This window comes from Panthera uncia (assembly GCF_023721935.1).
Source record: "Panthera uncia isolate 11264 chromosome B2 unlocalized genomic scaffold, Puncia_PCG_1.0 HiC_scaffold_24, whole genome shotgun sequence".
Taxonomy (NCBI): domain Eukaryota; kingdom Metazoa; phylum Chordata; class Mammalia; order Carnivora; family Felidae; genus Panthera; species Panthera uncia.
In genome coordinates, this window is record NW_026057580.1 from 4,911,630 (window position 1) to 4,933,045 (window position 21,416).

Below are 21,416 nucleotides of genomic sequence, written 5' to 3' on the forward strand. Positions count from 1 at the left end.
GAAGTTGGACGCTTAGCTGACTGAGCCACCCAGGTGCCCCTATTTCTTTCTATACTTTTATACTGAAGTTAAGTAGCTGTCCTTTTATTTTTATTTTTACTTTTTTTTAAATGTTGGTGACTGACCCAATTTTTTTTTAATGTTTATTTATTTATTTTTGAGAGAGAGACAGAGAGTGCAAGCACGGGGGGGACAGAGAGAGACAGAGACACAGAACCTGGAGCAAGCTTCAGGCTCTGAACTGTCAGCACACAGTCCAATGTGGGGCTTGAACCCACTAGCCACAAGATCATGACCTAAGCTGAGGTCGGATGCTCAACCGACCGAGTCACCCAGGTACCCCAAGTAGCTATCCTTTTAAATTATTTTTCATTTTTAAGAACACTTTTTTTCAGAATGATTCCTTTTATAGTATTTTGTTCTTATTACATGGATACAACATATTCTCATCTCTCTGGAAATAAGTTTTATATTGCTTTTTATTTTGTAAGTTCTCATCAGCTTCCTGCATGGTTTCCATTTTGTCAGATTTCCTTTCTTTTCTGCTTTTCTGTTTGGTCTTCATCTTTTAAACTGAAGACTCTGCACACATGTGATGATCCCTGCTATCTGTTCATACTTAAAAGCGGGTTACTAGGAAATCATCTGACAGCTCTATGGGAAGGCTGTCCTTCCCACCCAGTGGGCCTCATGGGTAGGTGATCAGGTGGGGACTTAGCTGCTTCACTGGCAGATGCCCAATGTCAGCACATATAGACTTTTCTCTTAAGATAGTCAGTTTCTCCAGGGAGAGGTTCTCCAATCTCCTCCAGGGAGTATAAACCTGACTGCCAGCATGCTTAGAACTGAGTAGGGAAAGAGAGCTGGAGTCCCGCTGTTCGGAGAACAGACTGTCACTTATCATCTCTTCCAGTAAAATACCTGCAGTGAGTTGTTTGGCTCCCTAAAAGGTGCCCAAGTTGTAATTCCTTGAACCTGCCAATGAGAACATATTTGGAAAGAGGATCTCTGTGGATGTAATTAAGCTAAGGATCTTGAGATGAGGTCATCCTGGAGTATCAAGGTGGGCTCTACATCTAATGACAGGTGTCCTGTAAGTGACATACAGAGAACAGACACACAGAGAAGAGGAGACTTCCATGTGAGGATAGAAGAGGAGTTTGGAGTTATGTGGTCACAAGCTAAGGAACCCTCAGAGCCACTGGAAGTTAGAAGGGGCAAGGAAGGATTCTGCCCTTGAGCTTTTGCAGGGAGCACAGCTCTGCTGACATCTTGACATAATTCAGACCTCTAGAACTGTGAAAGAATACATTTCTATTATTTTCAGCCATGAAAATAATTTTTGATTGTGTGTTATGACAGCCCTAGGAAACTTGTATAGCACCTTACTTCCAGCTGGCCTGTTATTCGTGAGACTGGAGGTCCTTTGGTTCAACCCCTCCTGGGAATAAACATCCAGGCTTCTGCTGGGGTGGGGACAGGGTAACTGACTGAGGTCTGAGAGGAGGCCAGAGCATCTAACTGCTCTTACTAAAGACTTTTATTGAGAGAGAGAGAGAGAGAGAGAGAGAGAGAGAGAGAGATTCCCAAGCAGGCTCCACGCTCAGCATGGAGCCCAAATCCAGGCTCCATCCCACAACCATGAGATCATGACCTGAGCCAACATCAAGAGTCAGACGCTTCACCGACTGAGCCACCCAGGTGCCCCCCACTAGAGACTTTTTATTTTTATTTTTTTTAATGTTTATTTATGTTTGAAAGAGAGAGAGAGCGTGCCTGAGTGGGGGAGGGACAGAGAGAGAGGGAGACAGAGGATCAGAAGTGGGCTCCACCCTGACAGCAGAGAGCCCTTTTAGGGGGCTCAAACTCACGAATTGTGAGGTCATGGCCTGAGCCGAAGTCAAATGGCCAATCAGCTGAACCACCCAGGCACCCCTCTTTATTCTCTTTTTGTGATTTTGTTTTTTGCCTTTAAAAAGATAAATGTGCATATTCAATTACATTGTTTAACCAGAAGATTCATATTCTTCATTTTAATTATTGGGGTTTGACTGCTATAAGGAAGGCCACACACTCTCTACTTTGCCACAGACCTCTCCACTCCCTGCAGTTCTATATCTGGTCTAATTTGCACATTTGTGTTTCCCACCTGGCTTGCCCCTGTAGGCATCTACATTTGTTATCACTGGTTCAAGTGCCTCCAGAGAACCACAGTGAAGGAGGGGGATGGGTATTTGGCAAGACAACTTCTAATTCTCCCCACTTTAAAGATCCTAAACCTGAGCTGGAGACATAGAAAAAATTATAGGTAGAAGATCGGGGTAGGAGGGGCGCCTGGGTGGCTCAGTCGGTTAAGTGTCCGACTTCAGCTCAGGTCACGATCTCGCGGTCCGTGAGTTCGAGCCCCGCGTCGGGCTCTGGGCTGATGGCTCAGAGCCTGGAGCCTGCTTCCGATTCTGTGCCTCCCTCTCTCTCTGCCCCTCCCCCGTTCATGCTCTGTCTCTCTCTGTCTCAAAAATAAAGAAACGTTTTAAAAAAAAAATTAAAAAAAAAAAAAGATGGGGGTAGGAGAGGAGGAACTTAAGGATGGCTCACCTTGGCTTGGTTGAATATCTAATTCCTGGTGTGTATAACCTACTGGTTCCTGTTTTTCTAGCCCCCTGCCTCAGTTTCCCCATTTGGCTAATAGGCACAATCATCTATGCCCAGTGGAGTGAGGTTGGCATGGTGAGATAAGACATAAAAAGCCTCAACAGAAGGAAAACTGAGAACTTTGCTATTTTTCACATCTATCTGTAATAAGTTATCTTGATTGGCATTGAATTGATTACTCAGATACATCTGCTCTCCCCATTGGAATTAACCACCTGGGCCACCTTGGCCTGGAATGTTGTTTGTTGGAAGGAGAGATCTTGATTTTAAGAGTCAATGGTTTGGGAATCCTGCAAACTGGTGCTTCTCAGCTGGGAGACCCAAACACCATACCCTGGGTTCCTCAGCAGTCCCCAAGTCAATGCTGGAGGGTGTCGGCTAGGAAGACACAACAAGCAGTAAGAGCGATTCTGGGAGGACTAGAGATGCGATGGTGGTTGAGGCCAAGGTCTGAGCTCAGGGCTCTGTGGTGAGTTTTGGAGGGAGATACTGAGCAGGTGTTGTTGGGGGGTGGGGAGGGGAGAGGGAGAGGGAACTAGTTCTCCAATAAGGGCCGACCAAGCAGTGGTGAAGTGTTTAACATCTCCTCTTTCTCCCATCCCTCTCCTCCTCCCCTAAAGCCCCCAGGGTCCCAGCCATACCTTCACACAGTGTAGGAGTTCTGATCAGTGGGGGTTGTTGTTTGGATTGAGTTGAATGGCTGTACCTCAACAATCTCTGTCCTTCCAGGAGAACGGAATCCAGGGAAACAGCATTCAGTATTTCAGGCCATTAACTGCTCTCTCCAGATCAGCCGGGGGCAGCCACCGTCACCACCCACCAGGACCATGATACCGGTTCTGGACAAGGGGAGCCTGGAGCCAAGAGGGAAAAGGGGAAAAGCAGAATCTGACAGTCCTAAGCCCTGCCACCTCCTCTTCCTCTTTTCCCCTCTCCCCTCTCTCTTGCCTCTCCCTCGCCATGCCCCAGGAAGCACCAGACACAATCAGCAACTTTCATTTTTTTTAAAAAGAAAAGGCACTTTAGGGCTTTTACGGAGGAGGCTGTGGCCCATTAAGACACAAATTAAATCTTTGTGGGAATAACCAGAGTGCAAATTCCCAGTGTGAGGACCGCCCCTCCCCGCTACAGCTGCCCCCAGCCTCAGGCTTCCACAGTCCTGAGCCCCACCTCCCTCCCTGCAGGATTTAAAGTGCGTCTCAGGGGTTGAAGGAAAACTAATCAGTCTTGGCATTGAGTAGGTCTTAGGGCAGGGCTAGAAAGGGGTAGGAGGAGAGAGAAAGGAGCAGGTGAGAGAGTGGAGGGGTAGGGGGAAGGGCAGAGGAAAGGAAGGGGCCAGCCAGACACTCTGACACTCTATGTGTTGTTTTATTTAGCCCTCTCACCAAGTGTAGGAAGGAACTATTGTTATCCCCATTTCACAGATAGGAAAAAAATGAGCCTCTGAGAAGTAGCGTGACCAAGGTCATGCTGCTAATGCCAGCTGGGATTTGAATCTCCTTTTAGAGAGTTGCAGAGGAGAAAAGGGGGAGAGAGGGGCGCCTGGATGGCTCAGTCGGTTAAGCGTCCGACTTCGGCTCAGGTCATGATCTCGCGGTTTGTGAGTTTGAGCCCCACTTTGGGTTCTGTGCTGCCAGCTCAGAGCCTGGAACCTGCTTTGGAGTCTGTGTCTCCCCCTCTCTCTGCCCCTCCCTGGTGCGTGCTCTGTCTCTCTCTCAAAAATAAACATCTTAAAAAAAATTTTTTTTTTTTTTTTTGGTATTTTTAATGACTGAAACAAAACAGATTTAAAACCGCAGCTTCTGGGGGCGCCTGGGTGGCTCAGTCGGTTGAGCGTCCGACTTCGGCCCAGGTCATGATCTCGCGGTCCGTGGGTTCAAGCCCCACATCGGGCTCTGTGCTGACAGCTCGGAGCCCGGAGCCTGTTTCGGATCCTGTGTCTCCCTCTCTCTCAGACCCTCCCCTGTTCATGCTCTGTCTCTCTCTGTCTCAAAAATAAAAATGAGCATTAAAATCAGCTGAAGAGCTTTAAAAAAAAAAAAAAAAAAACGCAGCTTCTGGAAGAACCATTTGTTCTTGCTGGTCTTGTGCCTCTCCTCAAAGTTGACCTTGGCCTCTCATCAGACCTTGCATTTAAGAGCAGGGTCTCTGAAGACATCCTCGTTGACAACAGTTTTGTCCAAGGGGATATCCCCAGAGTACCTTGTGGGCATGAAGTGATTGTAGTTATAAACTTTCACAAAAGACTTGATCTTTGACCTCTTGGCGATTTTCTTCTTGCCCATGGCAGCTGTCACTTTGCAGGGATAGAGGTCAATTCCAGCCACCAGAGCATGGCTGTAGGGACAGTCTGAGGTGCCATCATTGATGTTCTTCCCGATGGCCGCCTAGCGTCCCGAGTAGCGTCCGGCCAGGACCAGCACCACCTTCCCGGGTTTCATGAATTTGCCCATCTCGACACCAGCTACTCGACCCTACGGCAGAAAGGAAGAAAGCCCACTCTTAAAACTTTTTTAAAAGAGAAAATGGGGAGAGAGCTACATGCACGCTGTTCCCCTTCCTTCATTCCCCCCTTCCCGCCCCCCTTTCCAGCATTTCTCTGTAGTCTGAGCATTTCTCAGGAGCCAGGAAGTCCATCTAATTGCACCTTCCCGTGAATGGTCACTCTTGAGGGTACCACAGAGAAGGTGTGCTTTATTTGGTCCAGGGCACTAGAGCACATATGGTACCCACGGGTGGGTGGGTGTTGGGTGAGGGGCCATCAGCCAGTCTACCCAATTAACCTGTTGGGAGCCATGCCAGGCTGAGGGGTTTGGTCATTGGAGTTGGACAAAGTGGGACAGGCAGAGACTGAAAAGACCTTGGGCCAGGCAGTCTCCACGGTGGGGGGGGGGGGGGGGGGGGGGGCGTTGGGAGCCAGTGGGGAAGAAGATGGGGAGTGGGGCTTTCCAAGAGGCTCTGGGCGCCCCTCACCTCCCTCGTACTTGGTGCTGCTGGCCTGTCACTCATTCACTCAACAAATGTTTATTTAGCACCTGCCGTGCAGCTGGCGGGGGGCTAAGTGCTTCAGTTAGGAAGCAATATGAAGGAGAATAATGCTGTACTTCATCTTTCTAAGAAACACATTTTCCCCCACAATTTTAGCATTTCTGAAATCAGGATATGTCTTTCAAGCAGTGAATTTTGGTTATTTTCAGCAGTGTTTTATTTTTCTTAGAGGTACATGAAGTCATGGTGCATCCAAACCATGACAGCTTAGATTTGATGAAATTTGACAACAGCTATGCTTACAGTACTTCCTGCATGCCGAGCACTGTCCTAACTGCTCTGCGTGTGTCAGCACATTAGGTCTTCCCATCCGTCGCTGAGGTAGGAATGCTTGCTGTTCCCACTTTAGAGATGGGAAAACTGAGGCACAGACAGGTGCATTCTCATTTCCCCTTCAAGGAGGGGGCAGCACAGAGGCTGCCTGATAAACACCAATGCCAGGCTTGCTACCACGGCGGAGCTGTGGCAACAAAGAAAACACCAGAAGGGGAGAGCCCACTGCCCCAGAAGTGGGGAGCCCCGCCCTGGAAATCTCACACCCAGAGCTGGCTGTGAGGGTCCTCCCAGGCCCTCCCATTTAGCTAAAGAGTGATGCCCCCCAGTTCACTTCTTCCTGCCCCCACTCCCCATCCGCCTCTCCTCTGTGTGTGGTTATAGTGGTTAATCACGGAGGCAGCTGTCATTCCTATCAGCCCCACGACTCTCAGCTCAGTCCTGGCTACAGGGAAGGGGATGACGGGATAGGGGGTAGAGGTGCAGAGCTGGGCACGAAGCGCCTCATTATCCCTGGCCCCTCCCTGGGGTAGACACAGCACATTTTTTTCGGCTTGAGTCTCTCCTTTTCCTAATCTGTCTCAGGGTAGGAAGGCCCCTGCTGATAGGGAAGGTTTACAGCAGGGAGGAGAAAGGAAGAGAAGTTACCAGAAATCCTGTCCCCATTGCCACCTCCTTTACCAACCACACTCCAAAGCTGGCCAAAGCCACACTGGAAGGCAGAGGGCCCAGAAACCTCCCCCCAAACCTGTGACCCCAGGCAAATCTGTGTGCCTCTCTAGGCCTCAGTTTCACTATTTGGACAATGGGGTTAATTCTCCACAGGAGACCCTGGATGGGAGGGGGGATGGTGCCCAAGAAATGCGATGCTCCAGGCCTTTGTTTCCCTTGCGTCCTCTGTCTCCTGACTATGTCCCGACCCCATTCATTCCTACCCATTCCCTGACCCAACTCTGCCAAGTACTGGGAAATGAAGACCTCACCTGCCAAGAGGGGCTGGGAGGGGCCCTGCAGGCCCTGCCAGCAGCCCTGAGCTGTCAGGCTGGCTGCTTTCTCTTGCTGGTGCTGGCAGTAATTAATTAATCCATCCAGAAGCCCAAGGCAGTCATCGGCAGCATCTCGCAGATAGAGACTGCAGCAACTCCAGCTGGGTTACCGGCTGGGGGGGTCCTACCAACGGCGGCCACATGGACCTTGGCTCCTGCAGTCTGAGAGGGGCTGGGAGGGGGGTGGTGGTCATCTTCCCAAGCCCTGTGTGTCTCATGTTTGTTCACTCATTCAACAAACACTGTTAAATACCCGCTCTGTGTCTTGGGTCTGAAAGCAGAGCCTGAGCCAGGGATTCAGACATACATGGTTCATTAAGGGGTGCTTGCTTTTCAGGAACTCCTTGTAGAGGAGGGAACTGTCTTAGCTTGAGCTGGTATAACAGAGCACAGAATATATTACAGAATACCACAAGATTGGGTGGCTTAAACAGCAGACATTTATTTCTCACACTTTTGGAGGCTGAGAAGTCCAAGATCAAGGTGCTGACAGATTTGGTTTCTGATTAGACCCATCTTCTTGGCTTGCAGACGTCTGCCTTCTCACTGTGTATTGACATGGCCTTTCTTCTGTGCATGCTCGTGGAAAGAAAGAGAGAGAGGAAGGTCTCTCTTCCTCTTCTTGTAAAGGCACCAATCCTGTAATGAAAGTCCCAACCCCATGAACTAATCTAAACCTAATTACCTCCCCAAAATTCCACTTCCAAATACCATCACATTGGGGATTAGGGCTTCAACATAAGAATTATGTGGGGGCGTGGGGGGTGGGGGTGGGGAATGGGGAGGGAAACACAAATATTTAGTCTATAGCAGGAGTTGAGCATGGATGTGGTCTCTGCTAACACCTAACATTAGTCTGATCTTCAGGAGGCTTTGGAGCAAAAACCACACCACAAAGTTGTCCCCCCCCTTTGAGAGGAGGGCCAGCCCTTTTTACCTCCTCATCAGTCAGTCACTAGCTGTGGACTATAGTGGGTGGGTGACCTCGAGGACAAGGTGCTTCTCATTTGCAGTGGGTGATACTCCAGCGAAGGGGCAGCTGGGGGCCCTTCGCAGCCAACGTCCTCAGCAGTTGAGAGATGATATGCCTGCTTTGGTGTAGGGGACCTGGGCAAGGAATCAGCAGGTTCTACCACACCAGTGTTCTTACCACCGGACCAACAGTATCAGCATCATGGAAAACGAACATTGTCAAGCCTGATTCTAGAGACCGTAAATCGGAAACGCTGGGGATGGGCCCAGCGAGCTCTGTTTTCATCAGCCTCCTAGTAATTCTGGTGATGGCTTACTTTGGAGAACACTGACCTGCAGGGTACACAGTGAGCAGTGCAGTCACCATCCGATTATCGAGTCCAGTGTGGCCAGACCAGCAGGGCACACGTGGGTCTGTTTGTGGGTTTGTGGGCCCAGATCTGTGGCTGGCAGCTCAGCAGGTTTGACCAGAGTCTCTTGGCAGTGGTGCTACTCCCCCCCATAGACCTTTGTCTTCAGAGTCCTCCATAACAGAGGATTTCCCCACCCCCTCATTACACCCAAGGAACAGTACCCTTCCTGCCTCATCCTGCCATGGCACCACTATAAGGGAAGAACGTTCATAGTCAACCAGCATGTACTGAGTCTTTTCTGGGCTCACTGTCATAAGCTATTTGATTTGATACCTTTCTATAGCACCCTATGTTGTAGATAGTAGCATCCCTGTTTTACAGCTGAGAAAACCAGGGTTCAGAATAACTTGTTAATAAGAGAATGAGAACTTGGACTTTTCAGTTTCGAGCTTGGCGTGTATTCTGCTGTAAACAACTTTGGCAGAAGTCAGAATACGGGTTGCCTTGGGTGGGGGATATGGTGGGATAGAGTACTCGGGGGTCTTCTGTGGCTCTGAAGGGCCTTATCTTGATTTGGGACATCCACGTATGCCTAGGTAAAAAGTCCCTGAGCCTTACATCTAAGATTTATGCAGTTTATTGTTTGTAAACCATACCTCATTTTATCTTATTTAAAGTTCAATTATTTTGAGAGAGAGTGAGGAAGGGAGGGGCAGAAAGAGAGAGACCAAATCCCAAGCAGGCTCCATACTGTCAGGGCAGTGCCCACCACAGGGCTTGAACCTACGGGGCTCAGATCATGACCTGAGCTGAAATCAAGAGTCAGGTGCTTAACCGACTGAGCTATCCAGGCGCCTCTGTACCTCATTTTAAATAATGCAAAAATAAAAGCCCTAAACAGACACAAAAAACCCGAAATACTATATGACTTCATTTATGTGAGGTATCAGGTGTGGTCAAACTCCTAGCAACCGACACACAGGGCTTGAACTCACAGACCGCGAGATCATGACCTGAGCCAAAGTCGGCCGCTTAACCGACTGAGCCACCCAGGCGCCCCTGTCTACATCTCTTTAAAAGGATCCAGAACTGACTGACAGGCTGTTCATATCACCTGCCAGAGTAGGACACCTAGGTCTGCACGTACACTGTTTCCCCTACAAGGCCTGGGGGCCAGGCACGGTTCCATCCTCCAGTGGAGGATTAACTTAGCAACTATTTCTGAGTGCTTTGTCTGTGCCGGGCTCTGGGGTGGGCCCCAGGATCCAGAGGAGGGCCCCTGTTCTAGGGGTGTTTACACCCTCAACTTAAAAAGTTAGCTTTTAGCCCCAGTCACAGGGCCTTCCGCAGATCCTTGACTCAATTTCATCTTTTTTTTTTTTTTTTGACTCAATTTCATCTTATTAGATTTGCTTCACTTGGCCATTCTGCCAAAATCATTTTGGATCTTGCTTCTGTCATGCCCTGTCCCCTCTCTCCCTCCCGGCTTCGTGTCGTCTGTGAATGTGATAAGCCTGTCTGTTATGTCTTCATTGCAGTCTGGGATAACAGTGTTTGACTTCCCAGGACAAGGACAGAGCCCAGAGGCATTAGGAGTTTCCCTCCAGGTGGACATTTATTCCTTAATCAGCACCCTTTGGGGACAGTGGTTCAATCCACTTAATTACACGGTCACCCAGCCACATTTGTCCATCTTGTTCACAAGGACATAAGATGCCTTGTCACATTCCTCAGTGAAGTCCAGACGCACTATGTCTGACACAGTTTTCTTGCCATCAGTCTGGCAACCCTGTCAAAAAAAGAAGAGTGAATTCTGTTCTCCAGCCACAGACACCACACTGTAAGAAAGAAAAAAGAAAGAAAGAAAAACAACAACAAAAAAAACCTTTTTACTGAAGCATGCATTCAGAAACAGTGCTAAATCATAAATGTACAGCTCTCGGTTAAAGAAATGGAACAACCCTGCCCCCCAACCCCCAAGCCCCCTAAGTTCTCCTTCTGGTCACTGCTACCTGCCAAGAGTAACCCCCTTGTGACTTCTCACACCATAGATTAGCTCCTCCCAGTTTTGAATTTCGTGTAAATGAATCATAGAGGATGTATGCTTTTGTATCTGGTTTCTTTTGCCCCACACTATCTGTGAGGCTCACCCATATTGTATATAGTTGTGTGTGCTCATTCTCATGGATACGTAATATTCCATTACACAAATACAGCACGATTTATTTATCCTTTCTACTGCTGATGATTGGAGTTGCCTCCAGTTGAGGCAGTTATGAGTAGCGCTGCTATGAACATTCTGTTATTTATCATCTAGTGCACAGATGTACTTGTAGTTTGAGTCTATCCCTAGGAGCGGAATCTCTGGGTCATGATGTATACATTTTATAGATTTTTGCCAAACAGTTTGGGAAAGTCGTTGTATGATTTCATACTCCCACCAGAAACATATGAACATTCTCACCAACATTTGGTTTGTCGATCTTTTTAATTTTATCCCGTCTGTGGGTGGGATGTGGTGGTATCTCATTGAATTTGCATTTCCCTGATGCCTAATGATGTGGAACACCTTTTCTTGTGCTTATTGGCCATGTGTATGGCCTCTTTTGTGAAATGTCTGTATAAATATTTTGCTCATTTTTTCTATTGGGCTGTCTGCCTTTTTCTTATTGATTTGTAGTAGTTTCTTTTTAATTTTTTAATTTTGAGAGAGAGTGCGAACAAGCTGGGGAGAGGGGCAGAGGGAGAGAGGGAGAGAATCTCAAGCAGGCTCCACACTCAGCAGGGCTTAATTCCATGACCCTGGGATCTTGACCTGAGCCGAAACCAAAGGTCAGCTGCTCAACTGACTGAGTCACCCAGGCATCCTTGTAGTTTCTTTTTTATATTCTGGATGTGCACCGACTCTGCTCTTAACTTCAGCCAATTATTCTTTTGCAGATGAGTGTATCTGATGCTCAGAGACAACTGGAAGAGAACGGCTATCCCTTTAGGTGATATCAGAGCCACGCCACCGAGGGGGTGACATCATAGCCACACCACCGAGGGGCTGGTAGCTCCAGTTGTCAGTGTTCCATAATCAGGTTGCTTGCTATGTTGCTCTTGGAAAGTGGTGAGGCGAGGTTGTGTGGAAGATGAGAGAGTCCGGAAGCCACATGTGGAAGGGAAGAGGGCAGAAGGGGCAGCCCCAAAGCCTTGGTGGGGGACTTTGAGGGTCCTTATCAGAAACCCTGAACATGGGCACTGGCCCCACCACTTCTGAAGGTGTTATCTCAGCTAAGCCACTTAGTCTTTTGGGGGATCTCTTCTCTCCTCAAGGAAGTACAGACAATACCTATTTCACAGGGTTTTCTGAGGTTAAGTGAGAAAGCAGTTTATCAAATGTAATATTCCATGCAAACATCATGTATGTCTTGGAGTTGGGAGGACTCCATGAGTCTGCCTTAATATAGTAGCTGCTCAATAAATATGCATTGTTGAGTGCCTGCTGTATACTGATCTGGCAGTCTGGTGGTAAAGAGGCTCTGATGTCAAATTACTCAAGTTCAAATGCCAGTTCCATCACTCACTTAGCAATGTGTCATTAAGCAAGTTAATTAGCATCTTTATGCTCCAGTTTCCTTATCGATAAAAGAGGGATAGGCTAGTACCTAACCACACAGCGTCAACGTGTGAACTAAATGAGATAATTTATGTAAAGACCAGTACCAGGCTGGGGCGCCTGGGTGGCGCAGTCGGTTAAGCGTCCGACTTCAGCCAGGTCACGATCTCGCCGTCCGTGAGTTCGAGCCCCGCGTCAGGCTCTGGGCTGATGGCTCGGAGCCTGGAGCCTGTTTCCGATTCTGTGTCTCCCTCTCTCTCTGCCCCTCCCCCGTTCATGCTCTGTCTCTCTCTGTCCCAAAAATAAATAAAAAACGTTAAAAAAAAAAGATAACGCACACAAAAAAAAAAAAAAAGACCAGTACCAGGCTCATAGAAAGCACTCCTGTTATAATCAGGAGTTTACGTATGTCCTCTCACATAGTCCTCCTAAAGAAACAAGGTGTGCGTTATCATTTCCATTTTATAGGTGAGGAGAGGGTAAGAGAATTGCCAAAGTCATGTGCCCTGTAAGTACCAGTGCTGGGATTTGAACCCAGGCTTCTGTGGGTATGTTGTTAATCTAGTGCATCTAACTGTACTGCCATCCAGCTCATATTTGTCTGTCCTATTTCCAAAGATATTTGGAAAACCCTCAAATGCTTCCCTGGATTTTTGGGGTTGGGGGAAGACAGGCCTGAGCCTCTGGATGCAGCCACGGGGCAGGTTGGGCCTGCCAGGCCTGGTGTGCAGGAAGAGGAGAGTGAGGCTCTGTGAAGTTCAGGTGCACTGTGCTGCAGAGCCATCGGGACTGGGAGTCTGCAGTGGGTGCTCTCCTGAGCCCCAGGCCAGGCAGCAGGGAGAGCGTCAGAGCTTTCTGTAATGAGCCTGCCACACGACTGGACAGAGACTTATGACTTCTGGTGGCTGGGCTGCCTCCTCCCACTTGTCCTCCCTGGTTATTTATCACATTTGTCCCTCTGGAGAGGCAGGGACATTGCTTACACTGTCCAGAACAGGGAATGCAATAAAGCCAGTTCTACAGGAGGCCCTGAGCCCTGTCCCCTTCACTGAGGGGGGGAGGGGCTTGAGGGGCTCTCCTGGTGGGGGGTGGGGCACCAAAGCCAACCTGAGTCCAGCTTCCCAGAAGGTCTCCAGCAGCGTCTCCAGGACCACAGTGACGAACATCATTAACTGCCACAGCTAAGCTGGCACTAACCAGACCACTAAGCACCCCAACCCCCACTCATGGTATCGTCCCTCCCACCACCCCAGGCACTGCCACCACCAGTAAGACTAACATCATCTCTGGTGACACCACCTTGAGCTGCCACAGATGGAGATGATGTCACTATCACCAGGATCACTGCCATTATCACCAACAGGAAGATAATTATCAACCTGGCTTCATTACCCACCCTAGCTTGGCTCAGAGAAACAAGGTAATCAGAGTTTTATGGCTGTTTCTACCTCTGCTCCTGACCTTCATGGCTCCTGGAAGAAGTAGTCCTTCTTGTCTGGCTTTCCTGGTTATATGGAGATGGAATGGGGTCATGAAAAAAGCTTAGCTCTAGACAGACTTGACCTTGAACTCGTCTGTTCAAGGTCAACAGATGAGAGGCCCAGAGCCAGTAAGATGCTTTCCTGTGCCTCAATAGCCTTATCTGTAAAGAGAGGATAGTAAAATTCACCTCACTGTAGGGAATAATTGTAGGGATACCGTAGGGATAACAAAGTGTCTGGACCACTGTAGGTGATCAATACATGGCACATTAAATAACTATCATAATTATCATTATTACAGGATGAAACTGTTTTCTTAGAAACTGCCACTTCCCGGGGCACCTGGGTGGCTCAGTCGGTTGGGCATCCAACTCTTGATCTCAGCTCAGGTCATGATCTTGTGGTTCATGAGATTGAGACCTGCGTTGGGCTCTGCGCTGATACCATGGAGCCTGCTTGGGATTCTCTCTCCCTCTCTCTGCCCCCCCCCCAAATAATAAATAAACTAGGAAGGAAGGAAGGAAGGAAGGAAAGAAAGAAATGGCCAATTCCCAAAATGGCAGGCTCCTTGTGTCTGTCCAGAGCATCTCCTGGACCTCCCATCCTGGACACCTAGCCCAGGACAGTGGCTTCCCTCTCTCCATCCTGCTGCCTGACCCAGTTTCTGTGAAAACCCAAGTTTCTCCCTAAGCAGAGGCAGCAGTCACATCTCCAGGTCTCATCGTCCTATTAGGACAACATCAGTGTAAACATTAGTTATTCACAAACCCAATTACATTTTGATTGCTCTGACCCAACCGAGATTGGGGTTACTCTCAATCCACATTTATTTTTTGGCACAAGCTTCCTAAGGTGCGGGAAGAGGAAAACAACCTCCCTCCTCCTCCGCTGCACCAGGCAGGAATCTTCTCCTGGGCTTCCTCATTCCTTCTCTGTCTGTGCTCCAGAATGTGACCGTCCCTGGGCACTCTGCTGTTGAATGGACAGCAGGAGGGGCTGGGCCAGGGAGAAAGGGAAGTCCAGATACCTTTGGAATTTCAGTAAGAAGGAAAGGAGAGCCTGTAACAGGGAAGGGGGAGGAGGCAACAGAAAGGGCACAGGAGGATGTCTTTGGCCAGCTAGGGGACTGAGAGAGGAGCTGCCTATGTTTGGGGTGGGGGTGGCAAGCTGCTTCCCAGCACCTGGGACACCATGCTCCCACAATCTAGGCTGTACCCTTCCTTAACATGTCCCAACTTGAGCTCTGGATCTGCCCCCCAAAACCTGCTTCTCCCAATGTTTTCTCCATCCTTGTAAGGGATGCCCGGACCAGTTGCCTGGGCCAGAAACTCAGTCCAATTCATTAGCAAATCTTGTTGGCTCTACTCAAAATATGTCTAGAACGTGGTGGTTTCTCACCGCCTCCCCTACTCCCAACCCTGGTCCAAGGCACCATGGTCTCTTGCCTGGCTGGCTGTAATAGTCCCCTAAGTGGTATCCCCTTCAGCTGTAGTCTATTCTCAACACAGCCACCAAAGCAGCCCTTCTAAACATGTAGTTGACCAAGTCATTTCCCCATTCAGAATGCTGCAGTGGGTCCCCGTTTCACTCAGAGTAAAAGCCAAAGTCTTAAGTGCCTATCTGACCTGACCTGGCCTCCTGCCTTCTCTCTGACTCTGTGTCTATTATTCTCCCCTCACTTGCTCTGCTCCAGCCACAAAGATGCCAAGCAGTCCCGTCTCTGGCATTTGCATTTGCAAATGTTTCCTGTGCCCAGGAAACTTCCTTCCAGATATGCACATGGCTTGTTCCTTCATCTCCTTCAGACCTCTGCTCAAATGTCACCTTGTCAATGAAGCCATCTCTGTCAGGTCCCTGCAGAAAACAGATGGCACGCTCAAATTCAGATCCTCTGAAGAGGCTTTACAGAGACGTGGGCAGGGGGGTGGGAAACCACACGGATAGTGCAGGAGCCCTAGGCTATTCACAGTGAAGAGCTATGACCATCCCAAGGCGAGATGATGGGATACTGCGGTTGGTATGGCAGTTAGGTTGGAGGGAGGCAGCCAGTCCACATGTTTTCTGCCTTCCCTCTGATCTCCTGTGAGGCTTCCGATTGGCCACACTTAACAGACACCAGACAGCAGGGGGTCTGGGTGATGCAGTCCACGTGGGTCAGCCTCCAGGGACACAGCACTAGGTGACGGGTAGGGAAGGGTGGAGAGTGGGTCTGGAGATGCAAAGGGATGATGGTTAGATCATCACTCATGACTGCACTACTTACATATCACTCCCAGAACTCTGTCCTTCTTCCTGCTTATTCTTCTGTATCCCACTTATCACCTTCTAAAACACCATATAATTTTTGTTTATGTTTACCCACTGGATTGTAAACTCCACGAGGACAGAGATTTTGTCTGCTTTCATCCACTAATCTATCCCCAATACCTAGAACAGAGCCCGGTAAATCATAAAAGGTTAATACATATGTGATGAAGAAGTGAATGAGTGAGTAAAAGAGGGGAGCAGCGTGGGAAGGGCTAGGTGAGATCCAATGGGGCCTAAGATCCCTGGATTTCACCCTGGGAATTGCCATCCGTAATGAAGAAAGAATGCATTTGTTGTTCAAGTAATTGGTAGTAACTGATGGTAATTTCAAGTAATTAAACACTAATTAATTCAATGAGTCAGTAATGTATTTATTTATGGTATCTGTGTTTGTTTCCTTATAAATATTGGTATTACTTTTGTCACGTAATTAAAATTCACTGGGGAAGTCAGTGAGGTTCCCGGGGGTTACAGAGGCTTGGCTTGGTCTGGACCAGGAATGAGCAGTGGGACCAAGGTTGGGTGAAGGCTGAGGTCGGAGTTCACTTGGTGTGGGGTGGGCCAAAGCAGGCACTGGTAAGGGGTTTTGCACTTTTGGCTGATGTTAGTTTGGGGTCGGGGATTAAGACACTTAACCACAAAATCTTTTCAAACTTTATGACTTCTTTTATTCCCCTCCACAACTCAGAAGTATTCTTTTTAGATTGGAATACATGAGGTCCATGGGGGTCATTGAGTATAGGAGGTCTTTCCCTCCCTGGACTTCTTTTCTAAGAGAACAGCAGTATCTTGAGCTCTTGGCCTTCTGCCCTGAACTCTGATCTCCTAGGCATGAGACCAACTAATTCTGGGCTGGACAGAAGATGGAGAAGGAGAGGAAAAGGGGATACCCCAGCTTGTAGGCCCCAAAGGACCCAGAGCAGGATCTGAAGGGTTGAGAAAAGTTGTATGGGGGTGAGTGGTGCTGGGGGAGAGCACAAGCTCATAACAGGCAAGTTCAAGGCTCTGGGGGGTTCTCGATAACTTTGGGCCAGGCAGGTATAAGTATCCTGGTCACGCAGATGGACAGGCACGAAATGACACAGAATGATGCCACCCATAGAAGACACTGCCCTCATTTTTCTAGATTCCCAGCCCACATTCCTCATCAACCTCAAACTGGCAGTGTCCAGCCTTAGGCCAAAATGTAAACCTCCCCTCCCCCATCGTACTTTGCTTTCTAATGTTTTTATTTATTTTTGAAGGAGAGAGAGAGAGAGAAAGAGAGAGACAGAGCATGAGCGGGGGAGGAGCAGAGGGAGGGAGACACAGAATCCAAAGCAGACTCCAGGCTCTGAGCTGTCAGCACAGAGCCTGATGCGGGGCTCGAACTCACGGACTGTGAGATCATGACCTGAGCAAAGTCGGGCGCTCAACTGACTGAGCCACCCAGGTGCCCCCATGTACTTTGCTTTTTAGACCCTCAATGGCCACTGGGCAACTTACACTTATTACAGGTTAGAAAAAAGACAAATGGGCATGAAGAAAGCAGAGAAAGAAGGGGGGGGGGGTGGTAAGGGCTGGATGTCTCAGAGGCTATAGTATGTAAGAGATCTCTCTCTTCACGTGCTTTCTCCAACTGCTGCCCTCCTTCCCCCTCCAAAGTGGCAGTAGGGAGGTGTTCAGGCACAGGTTCTGGAATCAGATGACATGGGGTTAGATTCTGGCTGTTTTACCACTTCCTCTCCATATGATGTGTTGGACAAGTTACTTAACATCTCTGAGCCTCAGTTTTCTTATCTGTGAAATGGGGATAATAATAGTATCTTTCCCATAAGAGATGTTTATAATGTTATATATTGCAGTGTGGGAAGGGCAATATATATAACAATACATTGTTATAATGTTTAAATACACTTATGCACATAAAGCACTTAGCCCATGTAGCCTGGAAGGCAGAAAGTGCTTAATCTGCCTTAGTTATTAGAATAACTAATGTAGGTGTCCAGCCACCATGACTCACTTTTTGAGGTCCAGCTTGGCCTCATCTGTAACCACAAAGAATCTCATATCCCTGTTGGTGCTGACCGGCCCTAAGAATTCTCCTTTCAAGGGCTCGGATGAAAGAGGACTGTCCTTCGAGATCTGACCTGGGCATCTTTTTGCAGCAGACCTATACTCATGGCTCGGCTTTACGCAGAGGCCTTTCCTCTATCCCTGCTTCTCTCTGGCAGCCCGGCCTGTGGAGTAGCCCCAGCTGTGGAGTGACGTCCAGCTTCAGGTTTCTTACTATGTCTCTGTGACTCACCACCATGACAGTCTTGTTCTGCCTCACTGCCTCTGTCTCGCTGTCTCTGACCCGGTCCTGGCCTCTCTGGCCTGTCTTTCATTTCCCCTTCTCCATTCCCCCTTTGTTCTCTCTGTTTGTCTCCCTTAATTAGCCATACTTTGGAACCGAAGTGTTTTTATTATGTTTTATTTATTGAATGGCTGTACGTTTCCTGTTCTTAATTTAAAAGGCAGATCGATAAAATGCTTTATAGTCCTTGCTTAAAACAAAACAGAACTAAGTTAAGTTGTTCTTGGTTCATAGAACTCTTTCTTGCCTATTTCTTTTTTCACAGGAAGAAAAAGTTCCTCATCCCTATTCCCTTAATTGACAAGAACACTTAATTCACCCACTGGCTCATTCATTCAGTTAATTACTCATTAAACAGCTATTGAGCCCCGTCTGTGTGCCAAGCACTGCGCAGGGTTCAGGTGCCACGCAGAGACTTACCAAGCCCTGTTCCTGCCCACAAGGGGCTCCTAGCTAGCTGGGGAAACTTGTTTGGGCACCGGCACGTGCCAGAAAATGTTAGAGGTGCCGTGTCAGTGTGTGATAGCATTGGATGTGGCACAGGTAGGGAGTGGGAAAGGCTTCCTGCGTGGGCAGCAAGCTGGGCTACGAATTCAAAGATGAGTCGATGTCTTGATTTGGGCTCTCCCAGAAGCAGACCCGAAGACCAGAGAAGGAGTAGAGGTAGTTAATTCGGGAGGATCCCAGGCTGCACTAGTAGGGGAGTCGATACAGGGGACACCAAGGAGCAGGTTACCACTGTGGGCAACTGGGGTGCCCTCCTTCCAGAGGCTCTGGGAGACTGTGGAGAGCACATCTCCTAGTTGTCTCAACTGAGCGGTGAAGGAGCTGGAGTATTTATACTCCTGTCGACTCCCACCAATCATTGGTGTGGGCCTCCCTGGAAAGTATTGATTCCTCCACACTCCTGACAAAGTGGGTGCTGGTGATCAGAGAGAGCCGTCACGCAAAGGATGTGGGTTCTGGGAGTTGGGGGTCAGGCTGGTGTTCACCGAGGCGATGAGGACAGGGTAGTGCAGTGGGGCACCAACATCATCTGATACAATAGGTGTTGGGGGAGGGGAAGGGAATGCTAGTCAGGTGGTAAGTGTGAACACACAAAGGGTGTGGTGACCCTAGGAGCCCACACGTAGTTCTGCACGGATCCATATTTCAAGTCCAGAGATTCTGGCATCGTGTGGCCTGGGCCTCAGCTTCCTCATTTATAGAAGGGGATATAGAAACACCTTCCCTCCTCATCCAAGATGATTTGCACAGACCTCCCAATGTGGACCCTGCAGAACAGGGCCCATGTCAGCCCTTTCCTTGAATTTCTCCACCATGCCTCCCGTCAGCCTCCGAGGCTCTGGATATTTGAGGCTATTTATGATGCCCTGTCGATATCTGTCTTGGCGGAGGAGCCTGGAGGGGGACGGATGGAAGCTGGGGCCCTATCCATCAGTCACTTGGCTGCAATCTCTAAAGAGATTTTAATTGTGAGCTCAGATTTACTCCAGTCATCAGCAGTGCCCGCCCGCCTCTTTACTGGCCGAGAGCGGGGCCTGCAGGCCCGCTGTGGTTTGCCAAATGGACGTCTTGTAGCAACGCTGAGGAAATATTTGCTGCAGTGAAACAATGTGCCCGGCGGAAAGCAATCGTCCTAAATCGCCCCCTGACAGTGCGCCAGAGCTCAACCGGGGGCTCCTTCCACTGTACTCACAGCTATTTTTCCAGAGCTGTATCCCTGCTACCTGCCCAGAGAACAAGGACAACTGTCTCAGACTGAATTGGAGGGAAACTGAGGCAGGGAGCATCACTCAACTTCTTCTGGGCCATGTGCAAGAGGGGATAGTAGGGGAACAAGGTGGAAGGGGGTACGCTGGGGGTGGCATGGGAGACAGAGCCCTGGGTTAGGAAGACCTGTCCCAGGCCCAACCTGGGCAAAAGAGATAGTAAATGTTATTCCCACTTATAGCTGAGGACACAGAGGCCCGAGATTGCACAGCAAGTTATGATGGAAGAAACTGGGAATCTTGAGCATTGGTCTTCTGGGGTTTTGCATAGGGTTTTGTCTGTGGACCCCTGAATATCCCTTTCTGAACTCCTTTTCCTAAGTCTCAAGGCTTCTTTGCTCCCTCTTCAGAGGACCAGGGCCCTTTCACTCTCAAGATTTGCTCTGGAGCAGTGACCTGCTTCCAGGAGCTTGTCCCTATCAGTGTGTTTAAGTGGCCATACCCCGGATGTGGTCAAGTCTTCTCTCTGCCTGTGGGGTACACCTACTTGTATCTTGATCAAAGGAGAACCTCTGGGGGAGAGGAGAAAGAGAAACTGGAGGAGGAGGAGGAGGAGGAGGAGGAGGAGGAGAAGGAAAAGAAGAGATCCTTCCTAGATTGTGAAGTCACCCAAATAAAGCCTCCTATTCTGCCTTCAGGGCTCAGGACTCAGGAGCAGGTCTGGCCTTGGTGAACATTCCCTTTGACCCAAGCCTGTTGTTGCAGAATTTATCCAACAGAAAAAACAATGCCCACAAGAATCTCATACACGATATCTACTGTCACAGTGCTGGTGATAGGAAAAAAAAACTAGAAAAATGAATGTCCATTAATAGGAGAATGGTTGACTAAATCATGGTCCAATTTGGGAACATCATGCAACTATCAAAAAAGAGGAGGGGCAGCTGCTGGCTCAGTAGGTTGAACATCCGACTCTTGATTTCAACTCAGGTCATGATCCCAGGGTTGTGGGACCAAGCACCTTGTTGGGCTCTGCACTGGGCATGGAGCCTGCTTAAGATTCTCTCTCTTTCCCCATTCTCCCTCTGCTCCTTCCGTGCTCATGCTGTCTCTTTTAAAAAAAAAGAGAGAGAGAGAGAGACAGACCTAAAGGTTGACTTGGAAATTCACACATGAAAAAATCAAGTTGCAGAATAAAGTGTGTGTTTGAATTTCATTTTTAAAAACTTGCATACGTTTGTATTTTGGGGGTTAGGTAAGTAAAAGCATTTGGAGGGTTCAGATAAGGATCAGGTTCAGTTGTGAAAAATAGAAAAAAAGACCACATAGCAATAGTTTTTTTTTTTTTTAAGTTTATTTATTTATTTTGAGAGAAACAGAGACAGCATGAATGGTTGTGGAGCAGAGAGACAGGGAGACAGAGAATCCCAGGCAGGCTCTGCATTGTCACTGCAGAGCCAGACCCATGGCTCAATCCCACAAACCGTGAGATCATGACCTGAGAAGAAACCAGAAGCTGGACGCTTAACCAACTGAGCCACCAGGAACCCCTAGTTTTTGGGGTTTTTTAAGCTTGCTTTCTTTTTCTTTCTTTCTTTCTTTCTTTCTTTCTTTCTTTCTTTCTTTCTTTCTT

General features: G+C 48.5%; 1 long non-coding RNA gene and 1 pseudogene across 1 annotated transcript; both read right to left on the reverse strand.

Moving 5' to 3' along the window:
• Positions 1 to 4,757: 4,757 nt before the first annotated feature.
• Positions 4,758 to 5,136, reverse strand: LOC125938280 (60S ribosomal protein L27-like; annotated as a pseudogene).
• Positions 5,137 to 9,933: 4,797 nt separating this feature from the next.
• On the reverse strand, positions 9,934 to 13,431 carry LOC125938284 (uncharacterized). The gene is made up of 2 exons (XR_007462657.1): positions 13,053 to 13,431; positions 9,934 to 10,133 (listed from the first exon to the last, which is right to left on the reverse strand). It is a non-coding gene; the product is annotated as an uncharacterized LOC125938284 (long non-coding RNA).
• Positions 13,432 to 21,416: the final 7,985 nt, after the last annotated feature.